Below are 12,690 nucleotides of genomic sequence, written 5' to 3' on the forward strand. Positions count from 1 at the left end.
TCTCCTCCTGAAATGGTGATATAACTTCTCCTCCTGAAATGGTGATATAACTTCTCCTCCTGAAATGGTGATATAACTTCTCCCTGAAATGGTGATATAACCTGAAATGGTGATATAACTTCTCCTCCTGAAATGGTGATATAACTTCTCCTCCTGAAATGGTGATATAACTTCTCCTCCTGAAATGATGATATAACTTCTCCTCCTGAAATGGTGATATAACTTCTCCTCCTGAAATGGTGATATAACTTCTCCTCCTGAAATGGTGATATAACTTCTCCTCCTGAAATGGTGATATAACTTCTCCTCCTGAAATGGTGATATAACTTCCCCTGAAATGGTGATATAACTTCTCCTCCTGAAATGGTGATATAACTACCTGAAATGGTGATAAATGGTGATATCCTGAAATGGTGATATAACTTCTCCTCCTGAAATGGTGATATAACTTCTCCTCCTGAAATGGTGATATAACTTCTCCTGAAATGGTGATATAACTTCTCCTCCTGAAATGGTGATATAACTTCTCCTCCTGAAATGGTGATATAACTTCTCCTCCTGAAATGGTGATATAACTTCTCCTCCTGAAATGGTGATATAACTTCTCCTCCTGAAATGGTGATATAACTTCTCCTCCTGAAATGGTGATATAACTTCTCCTCCTGAAATGGTGATATAACTTCTCCTGAAATGGTGATATAACCTGAAATGGTGATATAACTTCACCTCCTGAAATGGTGATATAACTTCTCCTCCTGAAATGGTGATATAACTTCTCCTCCTGAAATGGTGATGAAAATGGTGATATAACTTCCCCCTGAAATGGTGATATAACTTCACCTCCTGAAATGGTGATATAACTTCTCCTCCTGAAATGGTGATATAACTTCTCCTCCTGAAATGGTGATATAACTTCTCCTGAAATGGTGATATAACTTCACCTGAAATGGTGATATAACTTCCCTCCTGAAATGGTGATATAACTTCTCCTCCTGAAATGGTGATATAACTTCTCCTCCTGAAATGGTGATATAACTTCACCTCCTGAAATGGTGATATAACCTGAAATGGTGATATAACTTCAAATGGTGATATAACTTCTCCTCCTGAAATGGTGATATAACTTCTCCTGAAATGGTGATATAACTTCTCTCCTGAAATGGTGATATAACTTCTCCTCCTGAAATGGTGATATAACTTCTTCCTCCTGAAATGGTGATATAACTTCCTCCTGAAATGTTGATATAACTTCTCCTGAAATGGTGATATAACTTCCCTGAAATGGTGATATAACTTCTCCTCCTGAAATGGTGATATAACTTCTCCTCCTGAAATGGTGATATAACTTCTCCTCCTGAAATGGTGATATAACTTCTCCTCCTGAAATGGTGATATAACTTCTCCTCCTGAAATGGTGATATAACTTCTCCTGAAATGGTGATATAACTGAAATGGTGATATAACTTCACCTCCTGAAATGGTGATATAACTTCTCCTCCTGAAATGGTGATATAACTTCTCCTCCTGAAATGGTGATATAACTTCTCCTCCTGAAATGGTGATATAACTTCTCCTCCTGAAATGGTGATATAACTTCTCCTCCTGAAATGATGATATAACTTCCCCTGAAATGGTGATATAACTTCACCTCCTGAAATGGTGATATAACTTCTCCTCCTGAAATGGTGATATAACTTCTGGTGATATAACTGAAATGGTGATATAACTTCTCTTCTCCTGAAATGGTGATATAACTTCTCCTCCTGAAATGGTGATATAACTTCTCCTCCTGAAATGGTGATATAACTCCTGAAATGGTGATATAACTTCACCTGAAATGGTGATATAACTTCCCTCTGAAATGGTGATATAACTTCACCCTGAAATGGTGATATAACTTCCTTCTCCTCCTGAAATGGTGATATAACTTCTCCTCCTGAAATGATGATATAACTTCTCCTCCTGAAATGGTGATATAACTTCTCCTCCTGAAATGGTGATATAACTTCTGAAATGGTGATATAACCTCCTGAAATGGTGATATAACTTCTCCTCCTGAAATGGTGATATAACTTCTCCTCCTGAAATGGTGATATAACTTCTCCTCCTGAAATGGTGATATAACTTCTCCTCCTGAAATGGTGATATAACTTCTCCCCCTGAAATGGTGATATAACTTCTCCTCCTGAAATGGTGATATAACTTCTCCTCCTGAAATGGTGATATAACTTCTCCTCCTGAAATGGTGATATAACTTCTCCTCCTGAAATGGTGATATAACTTCTCCTCCTGAAATGGTGATATAACTTCTCCTCCTGAAATGGTGATATAACTTCCCCTGAAATGGTGATATAACTTCTCCTCCTGAAATGGTGATATAACTTCTCCTCCTGAAATGGTGATATAACTTCACCTGAAATGGTGATATAACTTCTCCTCCTGAAATGATGATATAACTTCTCCTCCTGAAATGGTGATATAACTTCTCCTCCTGAAATGGTGATATAACTTCTCCTCCTGAAATGGTGATATAACCTCCTGAAATGGTGATATAACTTCTCCTCTGAAATGGTGATATAACTTCTCCTCCTGAAATGGTGATATAACTTCTCCTCCTGAAATGGTGATATAACTTCTGAAATGGTGATATAACCTCCTGAAATGGTGACTTCTCCTCCTGAAATGGTGATATAACTTCTCCTCCTGAAATGGTGATATAACTTCTCCTCCTGAAATGGTGATATAACTTCTCCTCCTGAAATGGTGATATATTTTCCCTGAAATGGTGATATAACTTCTCCTCCTGAAATGGTGATATAACTTCTCCTGAAATGGTGATATAACTTCACCTGAAATGGTGATATAACCTCCTGAAATGGTGATATAACTTCTCCTCCTGAAATGGTGATATAACTTCTCCTCCTGAAATGGTGATATAACTTCTCCTCCTGAAATGGATGATGGTGATAAACTGAAATGGTGATATAACTTCTCCTCCTGAAATGGTGATATAACTTCTCCTCCTGAAATGATGATATAACTTCTCCTCCTGAAATGGTGATATAACTTCTCCTCCTGAAATGGTGATATAACTTCTCCTCCTGAAATGGTGATATAACTTCTCCTCCTGAAATGGTGATATAACTTCTCCTCCTGAAATGGTGATATAACTTCTCCTCCTGAAATGGTGATATAACTTCACCTCCTGAAATGGTGATATAACTTCTCCTCCTGAAATGGTGATATAACTTCTCCTCCTGAAATGGTGATATAACTTCTCCTCCTGAAATGGTGATATAACTTCTCCTCCTGAAATGGTGATATAACTTCTCCTCCTGAAATGGTGATATAACTTCTCCTCCTGAAATGGTGATATAACTTCTCCTCCTGAAATGGTGATATAACTTCACCTCCTGAAATGGTGATATAACTGAAATGGTGATATAACTTCTCCTCCTGAAATGGTGATATAACTTATTCTCCTGAAATGATGATATAACTTCCCCTCCTGAAATGGTGATATAACTTCTCCTCCTGAAATGGTGATATAACTTCTCCTCCTGAAATGGTGATATAACTTCACCTCCTGAAATGGTGATATAACTTCTCCTCCTGAAATGGTGATATAACTTCTCCTCCTGAAATGGTGATATAACTTCTCCTCCTGAAATGGTGATATAACTTCTCCTCCTGAAATGGTGATATAACTTCTCCTCCTGAAATGGTGATATAACTTCTCCTCCTGAAATGGTGATATAACTTCTCCTCCTGAAATGGTGATATAACTTCTTCTCCTGAAATGATGATATAACTTCTCCTCCTGAAATGGTGATATAACTTCTCCTCCTGAAATGGTGATATAACTTCTCCTCCTGAAATGGTGATATAACTTCTCCTCCTGAAATGGTGATATAACTTCTCCTCCTGAAATGGTGATATAACTTCTCCTCCTGAAATGGTGATATAACTTCCCTCCTGAAATGGTGATATAACTTCACCTCCTGAAATGGTGATATAACTTCTCCTCCTGAAATGGTGATATAACTTCTCCTCCTGAAATGGTGATATAACTTCTCCTCCTGAAAGGTGATATAACTTCTCCTCCTGAAATGGTGATATAACTTCACCTGAAATGGTGATATAACTTCTCCTCCTGAAATGGTGAATAACTTCACCTCCTGAAATGATGATATAACTTCTCCTCCTGAAATGGTGATATAACTTCTCCTCCTGAAATGGTGATATAACTTCTCCTCCTGAAATGGTGATATAACTTCTCCTGAAATGGTGATATAACTTCTCCTCCTGAAATGGTGATATAACTTCTCCTCCTGAAATGGTGATATAACTTCTCCTCCTGAAATGGTGATATAACTTCCCCTGAAATGGTGATATAACTTCTCCTCCTGAAATGGTGATATAACTTCACCTCCTGAAATGGTGATATAACTTCTCCTCCTGAAATGGTGATATAACTTCTCCTCCTGAAATGGTGATATAACTTCCCCTCCTGAAATGGTGATATAACTTCTCCTCCTGAAATGGTGATATAACTTCTCCCCCTGAAATGGTGATATAAAATGGTGATATAACTTCTCCTGAAATGGTGATATAACTTCTCCTCCTGAAATGGTGATATAACTTCTCCTCCTGAAATGGTGATATAACTTCCCCTCCTGAAATGGTGATACAACTTCTCCTCCTGAAATGGTGATGTAACTTCTCCCCCTGAAATGGTGATATAACTTCTCCTGAAATGGTGATATAACTTCACCTCCTGAAATGATGATATAACTTCTCCTCCTGAAATGGTGATAACTTCTCCTCCTGAAATGGTGATATAACTTCTCCTCCTGAAATGGTGATATAACTTCTCCTCCTGAAATGGTGATATAACTTCTCCTCCTGAAATGGTGATATAACTTCTCCTCCTGAAATGGTGATATAACTTCTCCTCCTGAAATGGTGATATAACTTCTCCTCCTGAAATGGTGATATAACTTCTCCTCCTGAAATGGTGATATAACTTCTCCTCCTCTTCACCTGAAATGGTGATATAACTTCACCTCCTGAAATGATGATACAACTTCTCCTCCTGAAATGGTGATATAACTTCTCCTCCTGAAATGGTGATATAACTTCACCTGAAATGGTGATATAACTTCTCCTCCTGAAATGGTGATATAACTTCTCCTCCTGAAATGGTGATATAACTTCTCCTCCTGAAATGGTGATATAACTTCTCCTCCTGAAATGATGATATAACTTCTCCTCCTGAAATGGTGATATAACTTCTCCTCCTGAAATGGTGATATAACTTCCCTCCTGAAATGGTGATATGACTTCCTGAAATGGTGATATAACTTCTCCTCCTGAAATGGTGATATAACTTCCCCTGAAATGGTGATATAACTTCTCCTCCTGAAATGGTGATATAACTTCTCCTCCTGAAATGGTGATATAACTTCACCTCCTGAAATGGTGATATAACTTCTCCTCCTGAAATGATGATATAACTTCTCCTCCTGAAATGGTGATATAACTTCTCCTGAAATGATGATATAACTTCCCTGAAATGGTGATATAACTTCTCCTCCTGAAATGGTGATATAACTTCTCCTCCTGAAATGATGATATAACTTCACCTGAAATGATGATATAACTTCTCCTCCTGAAATGTTGATATAACTTCTCCTCCTGAAATGATAATGAAATGGTGATATAACTTCTCCTCCTGAAATGGTGATATAACTTCCCCTGAAATGGTGATATAACTTCACCTCCTGAAATGATGATACAACTTCTCCTCCTGAAATGGTGATATAACTTCTCCTCCTGAAATGGTGATATAACTTCTCCTCCTGAAATGGTGATATAACTTCACCTGAAATGGTGATATAACTTCACCTGAAATGGTGATATAACTTCCCCTGAAATGGTGATATAACTTCACCTCCTGAAATGATGATACAACTTCTCCTCCTGAAATGGTGATATAACTTCTCCTCCTGAAATGGTGATATAACTTCCCCTCCTGAAATGGTGATATAACTTCTCCTGAAATGGTGATATAACTTCACCTCCTGAAATGATGATATAACTTCTCCTCCTGAAATGTTGATATAACTTCTCCTCTGAAATGGTGATATAACTTCTCCTCCTGAAATGGTGATATAACTTCTCCTCCTGAAATGTTGATATAACTTCTCCTCCTGAAATGGTGATATAACTTCTCCTCCTGAAATGGTGATATAACTTCCCCCTGAAATGGTGATATAACTTCTCCTCCTGAAATGATGATATAACTTCTCCTCCTGAAATGGTGATATAAATCCTCCTGAAATGGTGATATAACTTCTCCTCCTGAAATGGATGAAATGATATAACTTCTCCTCCTGAAATGATAATACAACTTCTCCCCTGAAATGGTGATATAACTTCTCTCCTGAAATGGTGATATAACTTCTCCTCCTGAAATGGTGATATAACTTCACCCTGAAATGGTGATATAACTCCCCTGAAATGGTGATATAACCCTCCTGAAATGATGATATAACTTCTCCTCCTGAAATGGTGATATAACTTCTCCTCCTGAAATGGTGATATAACTTCTTCAAATGGTGATATAACTTCTCCTGAAATGGTGATATAACTTCTCCTCCTGAAATGGTGATATAACTTCCTGAAATGGTGATATAACTTCTCCTCCTGAAATGGTGATATAACTTCTCCTCCTGAAATGGTGATATAACTTCTCCTCCTGAAATGGTGATATAACTTCACCTCCTGAAATGGTGATATAACTTCTCCTCCTGAAATGGTGATATAACTTCTCCTCCTGAAATGGTGATATAACTTCTCCTCCTGAAATGGTGATATAACTTCCCCTCCTGAAATGGTGATATAACTTCACCTCCTGAAATGGTGATATAACTTCTCCTCCTGAAATGGTGATATAACTTCTCCTCCTGAAATGGTGATATAACTTCTCCTCCTGAAATGGTGATATAACTTCTCCTCCTGAAATGGTGATATAACTTCTCCTCCTGAAATGGTGATATAACTTCTCCTCCTGAAATGGTGATATAACTTCTCCTCCTGAAATGGTGATATAACTTCCCCTCCTGAAATGGTGATATAACTTCACCTGAAATGGTGATATAACTTCTCCTCCTGAAATGGTGATATAACTTCTCCTCCTGAAATGGTGATATAACTTCTCCTCCTGAAATGGTGATATAACTTCTCCTCCTGAAATGGTGATATAACTTCTGGTGATATAACCTCCTCCTCCTGAAATGGTGATATAACTTCTCCTCCTGAAATGATGATATAACTTCTCCTCCTGAAATGGTGATATAACTTCTCCTCCTGAAATGGTGATATAACTTCTCCTCCTGAAATGGTGATATAACTTCTCCTGAAATGGTGATATAACTTCTCCTCCTGAAATGAAATGGTGATATAACTTCTCCTGAAATGGTGATATAACTTCTCCTCCTGAAATGATGATATAACTTCTCCTGAAATGGTGATATAACTTCTCCTCGAAATGGTGAAATGGAAATGATATAACTTCTCCTCCTGAAATGGTGATATAACTTCTCCTCCTGAAATGGTGATATAACTTCTCCTCCTGAAATGGTGATATAACTTCTCCTCCTGAAATGGTGATATAACTTCTCCTCCTGAAATGGTGATGACATAACTTCTCCTCCTGAAATGTTGATATAACTTCTCCTCCTGAAATGGTGATATAACTTCTCCTCCTGAAATGGTGATATAACTTCTCCTCCTGAAATGGTGATATAACTTCTCCCTGAAATGGTGATATAACTTCTCCTCCTGAAATGGTGATATAACTTCTCCTCCTGAAATGGTGATATAACTTCTCCTCCTGAAATGGTGATATAACTTCTCCTCCTGAAATGGTGATATAACTTCTCCTGAAATGGTGATATAACCTCCTGAAATGGTGATATAACTTCTCCTCCTGAAATGGTGATATAACTTCTCCTCCTGAAATGGTGATATAACTTCTCCTCCTGAAATGGTGTGATATAACTTCACCTCCTGAAATGGTGATATAACTTCTCCTCCTGAAATGGTGATATAACTTCTCCTCCTGAAATGGTGATATAACTTCACCTCCTGAAATGGTGATATAACTTCTCCTCCTGAAATGGTGATATAACTTCTCCTCCTGAAATGGTGATATAACTTCTCCTCCTGAAATGGTGATATAACTTCCCCTGAAATGGTGATATAACTTCCCCTCCTGAAATGGTGATATAACTTCTCCTCCTGAAATGGTGATATAACTTCACCTCCTGAAATGGTGATATAACTTCTCCTCCTGAAATGGTGATATAACTTCTCCTCCTGAAATGGTGATATAACTTCTCCTCCTGAAATGGTGATATAATTTCCCCTGAAATGGTGATATGACTTCACCTGAAATGGTGATATAACTTCTCCTCCTGAAATGGTGATATAACTTCACCTCCTGAAATGGTGATATAACTTCTCCTCCTGAAATGGTGATATAACTTCTCCTCCTGAAATGGTGATATAACTTCTCCTCCTGAAATGGTGATATAACTTCTCCTCCTGAAATGGTGATATAACTTCACCTCCTGAAATGATGATATAACTTCACCTCCTGAAATGGTGATATAACTTCTCCTCCTGAAATGGTGATATAACTTCTCCTCCTGAAATGGTGATATAACTTCTCCTCCTGAAATGGTGTTATAACTTCTCCTCCTGAAATGGTGATATAACTTCTCCTGAAATGGTGATATAACTTCTCCTCCTGAAATGATGATATAACTTCTCCTCCTGAAATGGTGATATAACTTCTCCTCCTGAAATGGTGATATAACTTCTCCTCCTGAAATGGTGATATAACTTATCCTCCTGAAATGGTGATATAACTTCTCCTGAAATGGTGATATAACTTCACCTGAAATGGTGATATAACTTCACCTCCTGAAATGGTGATATAACTTCCCCTCCTGAATTGTTGATATATCTTATCGTTCTGAAATGGTGATATATTTTCCCCTCCTGAAATGGTGTTTGTTTACTCAACTAAATATAATAACCTAGTTGTTTCATTGGACAGAATTCATCCATTCCGTGGGATTCTATTTCCATAGTTGTAAGATCCCCCAGATATGTCATAGGCTGTATGCATCCCAAATGTCTCTGGTCTAAAGTAGTGCACTATATAGGGAATAGCGTTCTATAGGGCCCTGGTCTAAAGCAGTGCACTATATAGGGAATAGGGTTCTATAGGGCCCTGGTCTAAAGCAGTGCACTATATAGGGAATAGGGTTCCATAGGGCCCTGGCTAAAGCAGTGCACTTTATAGGGAATAGGGTTCTATAGGGCCCTGGTCTAAAGCAGTGCACTATATTTGACTGAGGCCTACAGTACTCGAAGGTTGAGAGTGTCTCTCTCGCTCTCTCTCTCGTTCTTTCTATAACTCCTCCATCTCTCTCTGTCTCTCTGTGTATCCATTTCTATCGCTCGCTCTCTCTCTCTCTCTCTCTCTCTCTCTCTCTCTCTCTCTGTCTCTCTATCTCTCTCTGTCTATCCATCTCTATCTTTCTTTCTATAACTCCTCCATCTGTCTGTCTCTCTGTGTATCCATTTCTATCGCTCGCTCTATCTCTCTCTCTCTCCCTCTCCCTCTCCCACTCTCTCAACCCAACCCCTCTCTCTCGCCCAACCCCTCTCTATCTCCCAACCCCTCTCTCTCTAGCCCTGGTTTCACCTTGCGTTAACATGTGGTTGTCGCCATCCAATCAAGATGATCCCATCTCTATCTGATGGAGATTTGTTGCGTCTACACCAGTGCCGGATTCTGCGGGGAGGAACGGCTCATAATAATGTCTGGAACGGAGCAAATGGAATGGCTTCAGACACAATTGAATGTGCCACCGACCTCCTGTGGTCTACACATGGAAATAAAACGTGTCTCTAATCTACCAACTGCATCCATATCCATAAACCTCCGTGATGACATGAGCTGTATAAATGGACAGAAAAGAGAACACTTTTATAATCGATAGTTTTAAACACAGACTGGGCGCAATAATGTCCCGATAACCTAAACCTGTCCACAGCTGTACAAATGAATATTCCAAAAATCTCTCCCATAGTAGACTGGGCGTAATACTATCCCGATAACCTAAACCTGTCCACAGCTGAACAAATAGATATTCATAGAAACACTCTCATTCCTAAAAAAAAAGTCACAACACAAATAAGCTGAGTATCTGGACGAAACAGGTTCAGTTACAGACCGTAATGAAACAGGTTCAGTTACAGGCCCTAATGAAACAGGTTCAGTAACAGGCCCTAATGAAACAGGTTCAGTTACAGACCCTAATGAAACAGGTTCAGTTACAGGCCCCAATGAAACAGGTTCAGTTACAGACCCTAATAAAACAGGTTCAGTTACAGACCCTAATGAAACAGGTTCAGTTACAGGCCCTAATCAAACAGAAACAGGCCCTAATGAAACAGGTTCAGTTACAGACCCTAATGAAACAGGTTCAGTTACAGGCCCCAATGAAACAGAAACAGGTTCAGTTACAGGCCCCAATGAAACAGAAACAGGTTCAGTTACAGGCCCTAATGAAACCGGTTCAGTTAAAGGCCCTAATGAAACAGGTTCCGTTACAGACCCTAATGAAACAGGTTCAGTTACAGGCCCCAATGAAACAGAAACAGGTTCAGTTACAGACCCTAATGAAACAGGTTCAGTTACAGGCCCCAATGAAACAGAAACAGGTTCAGTTACAGGCCCCAATGAAACAGAAACAGGTTCAGTTACAGGCCCCAATGAAACAGAAACAGGTTCAGTTACAGGCCCCAATGAAACAGAAACAGGTTCAGTAACAAACCCTAATGAAACAGGTTCAGTTACAGGCCCCAATGAAACAGAAATAGGTTCAGTTACAGGCCCCAATGAAACAGAAACAGGTTCAGTTACAGGCCTTAATGAAACAGGTTCAGTTAAAGGCCCTAATGAAACAGGTTCAGTTACAGGCCCTAATGAAACAGGTTCAGTTACAGGCCCTAATGAAACAGGTTCAGTTACAGGCCCCAATTAAACAGAAACAGGTTCAGTTACAGGCCCCAATGAAACAGAAACAGGTTCAGTTAACAGAAAACTACAGTACATACTGAAAACACAAGCATATACAGTACAGACAGGAAACACAAGCATTACATGTACTGTACAGACTGAGAACACAAGCAGTACATATAGTGTACAGACTGAGAACACAAGCAGTACATGTACTGTACAGACTGAGAACACAAGCAGTACATGTACTGTACAGACTGAGAACACAAGCATAGACATGTACTGTACAGACTGAGAACACAAGCATAGGCATGTACTGTACAGACTGAGAACACAAACATTACATGTACTGTACAGACTGAGAACACAAGCAGTACATGTACTGTACAGACTGAGAACACAAACATTACATGTACTGTACAGACTGAGAACACAAGCATAGACATGTACTGTACAGACTGAGAACACAAGCAGTACATGTACTGTACAGACTGAGAACACAAGCATATACATGTACTGTAGAGACTGAGATCACAAGCAGTACATGTACTGTACAGACTGAGAACACAAACATAATACTTACACAGCAGTTGTGGTCAGTAGTATGTTTCTATGTCTGTCTGTGTTTCACAAGTCTGTGTTTCATGTCTGTAGAGACTGAGATCACTGTGTGTGTACATGTCTGTGCAGACTGAGAACACAAACATAATGTCTTACACAGTTTCAGTTGTGGTCAGTAGTATGTTTCTATGTCTGTCTGTGTTTCTATGTCTGTCTGTGTTTCTATGTCTGTGTGTGTGTGTGTTTCTATGTCTGTGTGTGTGTGTTTTCTATGTGTGTGTGTGTGTGTGTGTTTCTATGTCTGTGTGTGTGTGTTTGTGTGTGTGTGTGTGTGTGTGTTTCTATGTCTGTGCGTGTGTGTGTGTGTTTGTGTGTGTGTGGTCATCAGCCTGTCTGTGTTTTGAAACGACTGTGTGTGTGTTTCTATGTCTGTGTGTGTGTGTGTGTTTCTATGTCTGTGTGTGTGTGTGTTTCCTTCCCCAACACATGTGTGTGTCCTTCCCCCAACACTAGGCTTTCGTAACTCCTTCCCCCAACACTAGGCTGTGTGTCCTTCCCCCAACACTGTGTGTGTCCTTCCCCAACACTAGGCTGTGTTTCTTCCCCCAACACTAGGCTGTGTGTGTTCCCCCAACACTAGGCTGTGTGTCCTTCCCCCAACACTAGTGTGTGTCCTTCCCCAACACTGGCTGTGTGTCCTTCCCCCAACACTAGGCTCAACTCCTTCCCCCAACACTAGGCTTTCGATGCTAACTCCTTCCCCCAACACTAGGCTTTGAAAACACTAGCTTTTATTACTAGTTTTGAACACTAGGCTTTCGTTCCTTCCCCCAACACTCTTTCTTCCCCCCAACACTAGGCTTTCGGTAACTCCTTCCCCCAACACTAGGCTTTCGGTAACTCCTTCCCCCAACACTAGGCTTTCCTTCCCCCAACACTAGGCTAACTCCTTCCCCCAACACTAGGCTTTCGGTAACTCCTTCCCCCAACACTAGGCTTTCGGTAACTCCTTCCCCCAACACTAGGCT

This window comes from Oncorhynchus gorbuscha, linkage group LG03 (genome assembly GCF_021184085.1).
Source record: "Oncorhynchus gorbuscha isolate QuinsamMale2020 ecotype Even-year linkage group LG03, OgorEven_v1.0, whole genome shotgun sequence".
Taxonomy (NCBI): Eukaryota; Metazoa; Chordata; class Actinopteri; order Salmoniformes; family Salmonidae; genus Oncorhynchus; species Oncorhynchus gorbuscha.